The sequence below is a fragment of the Copadichromis virginalis genome, linkage group LG6, assembly GCF_057382275.1.
Source record: "Copadichromis virginalis isolate Kocher_CV1m ecotype Utaka linkage group LG6, C_Virginalis_male_GT1.1, whole genome shotgun sequence".
NCBI lineage: Eukaryota > Metazoa > Chordata > Actinopteri > Cichliformes > Cichlidae > Copadichromis > Copadichromis virginalis.
In genome coordinates this window covers 19460871-19469461 of record NC_140623.1, presented here as the reverse complement: position 1 = coordinate 19469461, position 8591 = coordinate 19460871, and positions in this window count along the sequence as shown.

The following is an 8591-nucleotide window of genomic DNA, read 5'->3' as shown; positions in this document are numbered from 1 at the left end:
CATTTTGAATATTAAACCACAATCCAGGTCTCTGTCCTTGAGTTTGCATCCCACTCAGGAGACCCACACGCCTCCTTTGAAATTGCTTCTTCTTTTCCCTTTTTTTTGAATAACCACTTTCCTCCTTTCTTTTTATTATGTGTAATAAACAGTGGCACGAAGGATCCTCCGTTCAAGAATTAAAAAATAATTCCACTTTTTAATCCCCCCCACCAACCCCCCACCTCCTTCTCAAATATATGCTAATGATGTCGTTTTCCTTTATCTTTTTATAATAAAGGATTAGGCCAGGACTGTCTCTAGCTGCAACTCGGGGACCAATTTAGCTGGGATCCAGGAGAGACAAACCCTAGTGGTTAATTACCATTCATTAACATAGTTTGCATCTTTTCTTCTTCTCCAATACCCATGGGCGAGCTATTGTCAATATTTGTCCCATATAAATTTCTTCACTCTCTTTTCCTGTCACTGTCCTCCAGCGTAATGGAGCTAATGACAAACATTAATAACTCAGAGAAATACGGTGGCACCGTGGGTAAAGAAAAGCAAAACATCACAGAGACCCTCCTGCATGGCCCCGCCCTACCCCTCCGCTGTCTGTCTCTATTTCTCCCTCTTCCTCGTAGCGTGTAATGCACAGTCAACATATTTGCTCACCGAAACCCGCCATCCGGCCTCGGCTGACGCGCTCGCTCTATTTCTGTGACATATTCAAATGCGGGGCCCCTCAGCTGGTACTCCCTTGGGTTTAATTAACCTGGCCTTGCCTCTGACGCTCCCTCAGTGAAGATGTTAAAATGATCTTGAAAACACCCTTCAAATAACCACCACCACCCCCATCCAATGCGCACACACACGCTCATTTCTTCCACTAGGCGCTGTGTATGATTCATCTCCCCTTTTCTTTCTCCCTCCTCTGTGTAGGAATGGCATGCCATACTCTTCTTCTCTTTCACTCCTTGTCTTCCACCCTTCTTTTCTTGTACAGCTCTCATTAAGAGAGGTTTCCTGTGGGAATTACTTTGATCAGTAGTTCCAAATGCAAAGTTTTTCTCCCTTCCCCTTTTATTCATTCCAACACAATCGCGGTGTCATTTTCACTCTATCTTTATCTCTTTCCCTCCCTGCTCTTTTTAAATCCAACTTTCATGTATATTTTCTTTCCACTGATTTCCTACAGGAGATTGTTCCTGGAGGGATAGAAGAGGGTTAGGGTTACAGGTTGGCTTTGGGGTTCATCGAGGATTTCTGTGCATGTGTGTTGTTTGTCCCAGGGCTGTCTTTCTGGTACTTTTAAGTTCCCTTTGTCTGGTGAGTCTGTGCCACTTGGGTGGGAAGGCGGGTAGACCCAAGTACAAAGAAAAGTAACGCGCAAACTGAGAATTTCTTCTGCCTCCATCTGATACACAATTAGTCCTTGCCGATCTCGTCAGCCAGCTGTGGAGCGAACAGAAAATAGCCTCTGGTGATTTCCTTTACTTCGCTGACACAGTTTCACACCCCAGCTATTGCTGCCAATACATCAGACTGCTTTGATTTTTGCCGGCACAGGCGCTTGGCACAGTCTAAAATAACAAGGTGCTTGTGACATACAGCCAAATGTGTTTTCAACAAATGTATAATGCAGCATGTTTACAGTTGTTCATTGTGTTAGTCCTCCGTGTTTGATCCACAGAGAGATGGTTCAGTAATAAAAAGGTAGATGGGGTTTACAGGGCGTATGACACAAATCGCGCCACATCTCAGCCTAATAGTAATTTCTGTTAAAACTCTCATACTCGTCTTGTCAGTGTATCCATATATAATGTTCTTTTAATGTTGCATCATATGGCACTTTACAAAGAAGAAGAAGGAAAACATTCTCAGTGTGTCCTGATGCACGTGTGCTGTGTGTACAGCCTCATTGATCTTCACTTGAACAAGTCCCTTATCCTTCTCTTCTGTGCTCCAGACATGAAACAGCAGCAGATTATGGGTGGATGCGGCCCGCCGTGGGAAGCTAGGGAGCAGATAAAAAGGCAAGCCACTCCTGGGAATAAAGCTATGTTTTGATGCTGTGTGATGAAGCAGAGCCACAGGGTGAGAGGAAGGGGAAAGTTACAGAATCCATCTATCTAATATGTAGTGTATATACTGTATATCCTGTATTTTCTGTGGTTTTTCTCCCTCCCCGTCGTTTGGCTGCTCCACCGTAGCCGAGCTCTTCCAGCACTTTTATTGTTCTTTGACACTCGCACTTTCTCTGTCCCCAGTGGACTGTCCTGAGCTTTGTTCACGGCAGCTGTCTCTCTAAAGCCATGGCCAAAGCTTCTGCCGTGAAAAAAGAGAGAGGAAAAAGGGGGGGAATGAGACAGGGGTTGATCCCATCTCTAATCCACCTACTCTTACAGCACAGGACCGAAGCCGCTGTCCTCGACAATACCTCAGAGAGAAGTGGCTCTTCAGTGAGATTCCCTGAACCCTCTGGTGTCCTTTTGATTAGTGTGGGATGTTGCCTCAAATGACGTTGAAAATATTCTTGATATTTCACATCAAAGTGTACTATATGTCTAATTTGTCAGACATTTCAACCTTTAAACGTGCCAGTGTTTTGTCCTGAGGTTTCAACCTCATCAGTCGGCCCACTGTTTTCCACGTGTATCAAAACATTACCAGTCTTCATTTATCCTCTGTTACAAAATAGGCATCCATTCTTTGTTTTCTGCTCCGGCATATATAATAACACCTTAGTCTAAGGTGCACAGCCCCTCAAAGCACCTCTCCACCTTGACTAACTTTTCCAAGCGCTCATTAGCGGACTGGCTGAAGTTTGGAGGGTATGAAGCAGGCAGGCAGATTACCCCCTGTAAAGTAGCACACCTCAGGTAATCACACTAATGAATTCTAGCACCACCACCACCCCTACTCATACACCCCTTGTTCCTTTCTCTATTTCCCTTTACTTACTTTCTCCCTTTCTTCCACAGTGGCGGGTCGGTGCACGAAGTGCCAAACAACAAAGTGTTTGTTTGCATAATATTAGCTCTGCGCACTCGCATGCAGTGGCGGGGGCCTGACTGCAGGACTGACTGGAGGCTTCCCATGAACACAGGTGGAGCAGGGCGAGCATCACTGGGACCAATTAGAGCAGAGCACAGGTACATTAGCATGTTTGAGTGGAGCGAGATGACGTGGGGATTGGTGGACCTTATGAGACCCACAAACACATGACTACAGCCTGGCTTATGTTAGCTGTTTGTCTCTGGTGGCATGACTGGCATATGTGTGACAAATGACCCCTGGTCTGCTGTAGAAGTCAGTCCATTTTTTGTTTTTCTTATTAACACCTGCACACACACACAAACACATACAGGTTCATAAAGGATACATTGAATCTTTCTTAAGGGCTTTATTTATGATGAAATATAAACACAACCATTTGCTAATGTTTTAACGATTAATATAAAAAAAAAGTTTCTTGTGGTTCATTGCCTCAGAGGTAAAAAGAAACAATCTGGGGAATGTGATTCACAGTCTGCTTAGTTTTACAGATGCAGACAATGAATATAAAGCAGCACATTCCTGAGCACTAAAATGCATTTTTCTTAGTAAAAGACCGTGGTAAGTAAATATTAAGTAAATTTTAAAGATCCCAAGGAAGTCAGTTCAGATGGTCTTGGATATTACCACAGAAAGGTTTCCTGATCAGATGGTAGAGGCACCCTTCTCTTGATCAAAGCAAAGGAACAAATCTTCCTCTCCAAGATTTTGATGATCTTCATCTACTTCATAGACTATCTGGTCTGTGAGCACAGGCGCTGAGCAAAAGCCCCTTGTGCCTGTGATTTCACTTTTCAGTCACCACACAGAGGCGATAGGTGGTGATAAGTGAGGCCTGCTATTTGGCTTTAAAGAGGTTCTGACAAACCATCTGGTGAGGGAAGTAGGACTTTGCTCAGAGGAGAACTGATAGTCTCAGCCAGGTATGTTATGATGATGGAATACTATCCACACTGAGTCTTTTAAAACTAGAACTAAAACTTATTTTTACACATTGGCACCTGAGTCTGTCTGGTTTGCTTACTTTGTCTCCTGTGCCTTTTGATGATTGTATATGTTTAGCACCTACTAGCATGTGTCTATTTATTTTGTACCTATATATGTGTGTTTTTTCCTATTCTGCCTTTAAATATGCTTCGAGAACTCTTCTGTGGAGTTTAAAGACTTTTATTAACCCATTCCCATTTCTAACCCAGAACTCACAAAGATCGTTACACGTTATGGCAGATAGGATTAGCCCTATTTTTAAAACGCTGGTGCTACGTTGGATCAACTCTACTGCATTAACTAAACTACCCTAAACACCAATCACGACATAGCTCTGTCAGTTCTCCCTCTAATTGATCCAACATAGCGTCAGCCCTCCTGAAAAGTCAAACTGCGGCGCTTGTTCTGCTTGGTTTATTGCTCAAGCATTTCAAGGCGTGTTATAGCACAGTGCGCTGGACGATAGCCAACTATATGCAAATTCTTTCCAAGTCATGGAAAGGTGAATCAGTTCTTCAGCTCATGCAAAGTGACGCTCGTGGAAGTTTAATCATCCAGGGTGCAGGCTGTATGTTATGAGCATATACCTGGTTTATGAGCTACAGCGATCATTGTAAAAAACACATTCTTCTTGGTTTTCCCCTAAACTATTTGGTTTTCTTAATAAAGTCATTAATAAGGAAACTAGAATCTCCTCGAAATGCTGTATTTACATTCATAAGCTTGTCATATATGCTAAAGAACACACGTCGTTTTTTAAGCAGAGCAGCTGATTTTCAATGCAATGAAGCAAAGTTGTTTCCTTTTACAGACTGCTTATCACAAATGACTTTTCATTTAAATCAAATCTGTCTTTGACTCACATGAGGAATGAAGAGTATCCAGTTGGTGAGCTTGGGATTGCATCTCTGCCTGTGATGAAAGACATGGCCTGTTGATTTCATTATACTTGGACCTTTAGGTTTAAGTTTTAGGCTGTTTTAGAGTGGAAGGTTTTCGCTTTAATTTCATAAGTTAGCATCATAACTGAAAGAACTGTGTTGCACATTTAACACATAATGTGCTGATCGCAAAGTTATCAAGAGTCTGACGCTACTGTATGTTTTTGGGCAGCTGTTTATTTTTTTTATAAGCTTTCTCAGCGTTTCTCCAAAACATCCAAAAAGAAGCCCACAGACTTCTGGTACACAGTTCTAAGGACAGATGAAACAAAAGTCAAAGCAGGTAGCTCCATGCCCTCCTGGGTTTTAAAGGCACCTTAGAACACACATGCATCAACACTACATATGAGCGGGCGGAGGGAGGTTTGGAGTCATCACACACCCCCGTTCTCTGCGGCCTGCTGGAGCAGGGGGGACTAGGAGGAGAAGTTGGCCGTCCGACTGGGGTCTGGAGTGTGAGGCTGCTGCCTGCTGCTGCGGAGTCGGGGCGGTCTGCTTCTCCCCGCACCAGGGAAAAGGGTAACACTACCTGGGTCTGGGTGCAGTTTCCCCCTCCAGGGGCAAGGATATCTAGACCTGGGGCTTAGAGTACGCTTGGGGAGTGTGATTGTGTGTACAGTGTCCCTCTATGTCTGTCTCCCCGTTGGGTGAGTGTTGAGTAATTGCACATGAGAGCATGAGGGTGGGAATGGATGTTTGTATCTGTGTGTGCCTGTATGTCTGTGTCTATATGTCAGGTTGGGTGTCAGGCGCCACCTCTCTGGGGACATCTCAGGCCCTCCAAGGTTTGGAGGCCTATCTCCCCCCACCACTTCCCCTGCCAGTGGCGGACTCCCTCAGACATCGGTGCGTTGGTGGTTCTTTGTGTCCGGGGATGGGCGTCCAGGTACACACCGGCTCACTCCTTGGTGGCTGCTTGTCGAGGCCTGGAGCCTGGGGCTCACTCGGGCCACTTCGGGGGTGGGGTGCCCTCGGCCTCTCGGCCTGGGGCTCGGTCACTCAGGCACGGCTGACTGCCGGCGGAGCTCACAGGCGCGTAACTGCAACTCCCCCTGGCTTCTGCTCCGCGGCTGCTGAGTGAGCCCTCATCTGGGACTCTCCTCAGCTCTTTCTGGGACAGTGGCGCGGCTGCCCCTCTGTTGGTCTTCCTTGGTCTCTTGTGTTCTGGGGGCCTCTGGATGTCTGGAGTTTTGATCTCCTCCATACCTGCTTCATGCCCTGGTGGACGGGGCTGTGGCCCCCCCACACCCTCTAACAGATCATTACATGAAGGAACCTTTTAAAAACAAGTGCGTCCATGCTCACAGGTGTACACACGGGTGATCACACACACAAACTACACCCTTTTTGGCTCCTACCTCAAAGCACACTGTGCGCTGTCGATCTTACTTGCTGCACAATAATGTTTAATATTTAGTATTTACTGTTATATTCCCATAGATCATCGTGATGTTGTTTATTCTATTGCTCTCGTTTTCTTCTGCTTGTTTTCTTTTTTCTTTCTCAACAGGTGACCCAGGTGATTGATATATGTTTTTTTTTGTCTGCTTATTTAGTTGGTTTTTGTTTTTTGCCCTTTATCCCCGTGCCTCTTCCCCGCTGTTTTTCTTTCCCTCTTCCTTTCTCCCTTTTCTTTTCCCCAGTCAAATCTGTCCCGTATCTAGCAAGTGAAAATAAAAAATAAAATAAACAATAAAAGGTGAATCAAATGGACCATTATGGCAAGGCTGGGATGGTCCATTTGGTAAAGTAAATCCGTTGGGCATCTTTCTTCGCCTTTAGACAATAATTCTGATGGCAAAAGAGCCAAACGGGACAGGCAAAAAGAAAGAAAAAGAAAAGAAAAGAAACAAAAGTCAAACTCTACAAATTGATGGAGAAATGTGGAGAGAAAAAGCTCATGGCCCAGAGCACCACCCCATCTATCAAACAGGTTGCTTCAGTTATGGCTGCCAGTGAAACTGGCACGCTGGCATTTATTGATGATTTCACTGTAGATGGAAGCAACAGGCTTTATGCAGTACTGTAGAGGAGCTTACTGTGTGCTCAGATTCAGCCAAATGTGTCAAAACTCACTGGATTCATTATTTAGGAGGACAACAATCCCAAACAGAACCTTAAAAAATAATTTTTAAGGGTAAAGAGGTAGAATATCCTTGACTGCCCGAGTCAAACGCCGGCACAGTCAACGTAGTTATAACTGAGCTGCATCCCATTTGTTGTAGAACAAACTAAAAGCTGCGAGACTCTACAAGCAATGATTGAAGCCAGCTGCAGAGGTGGCCTGAGTGAGCACTGCTTATGGTGTAAAAAAGCCTAGAGCAAACCAAATATGTGATTTGTATTATATTTTCTACAGAACATGTGTCATTTTTATTCTTTTTACAGTATCACTCATTGTTACACTAAGCGTGATGGGTTAAAGTTGGGGTAGTATCAGCATGTGGAGCTGTTTTGCAGCTTCTGGGCATATCCTGCTCACCATCAGTGACAAGGTAATAACTGGGTTAGTGTTCGCTAGCTGAAGCTCAGAAGAGGTTGAATGATGTAGCATGAAAAGGATCCCAAACACTGAAGAAAATCTCATATAATGTGGCTGAGCTGAAGTTGAAAGTAAAAACTGTCAAAAATTCTTCCTGAATCAGTGAATGTGCGGATCTGATACCAGCTACAGCTCATTTAAGGCTTTCTCTGCCAAAACTCATTCTCGTGTGTGTGTGTGTTTATGTGATCACAGGTTATGATCACTTGATGTAGAAATTTCTAAAGAGTCCGTATACTCTTGCCCACCACTGTATATTCATTTTTTTACTAGTGTGCAGTCATTGTAAAGAAGAAACTACACCATCTTTCAAATCAAAGTTTTTTGTGCATCAAGACATTAAAAAAATCATCTGCAAAATACATGACGTAATATATCGTTTCAATATTTATTCAACAATAACCAAGCCAAAATTAGAAGCAATAAATAGATAAATAAGTACGCGCTTATTGCTTCAATAGGAATTGAAATGGTAAGTTGCAGCCAGCTACTGTTAACCATATGCATCTGATTAACTGATCATAAGCAAGTGTGAGCACCTCTATAAGATGTGTTGACAGGTGTTTGGTCTGGAGCAATCTGATGTGTGTTAAAATCTTCCCAGGATGTGGACGTCTAAGCAAATTCACTTCTAGATCAGACCGAGCAGTGCTCAGAGAAACTGCGAAAAATTCCAAGAGTGACATCTCAGACGCTTCAGGCCCCAGTAAGCATGTTAAATATTAAAGTTCATGACAGTGCAATCAGGAGAAGACCAAACAAGTATGGCACAAGCACATACTTGCACCTGAACAAATCGCAACACTTGTGGAACGATGTCCTTTGGATAGATGAGACCAAAGTGGAGATGCCATTAAGTACAGCGCCACATTTAATGAAAAGCAAACACAGCTTATTTAAACCAAAAGAAATGCGGTGATGGGACCTTAAGACAGACATGCATAAACAAATGCCCGCAAACCTCAATTGATGCAACGCTGTAAAGAAAAGGGAAAACAATTACTCAAAGTTATTGCTACTAAAGGTGATTCTGCAAACTTTTGAATAATGTGGTGTACTTAGTTTTTCCACACACCTGCTTC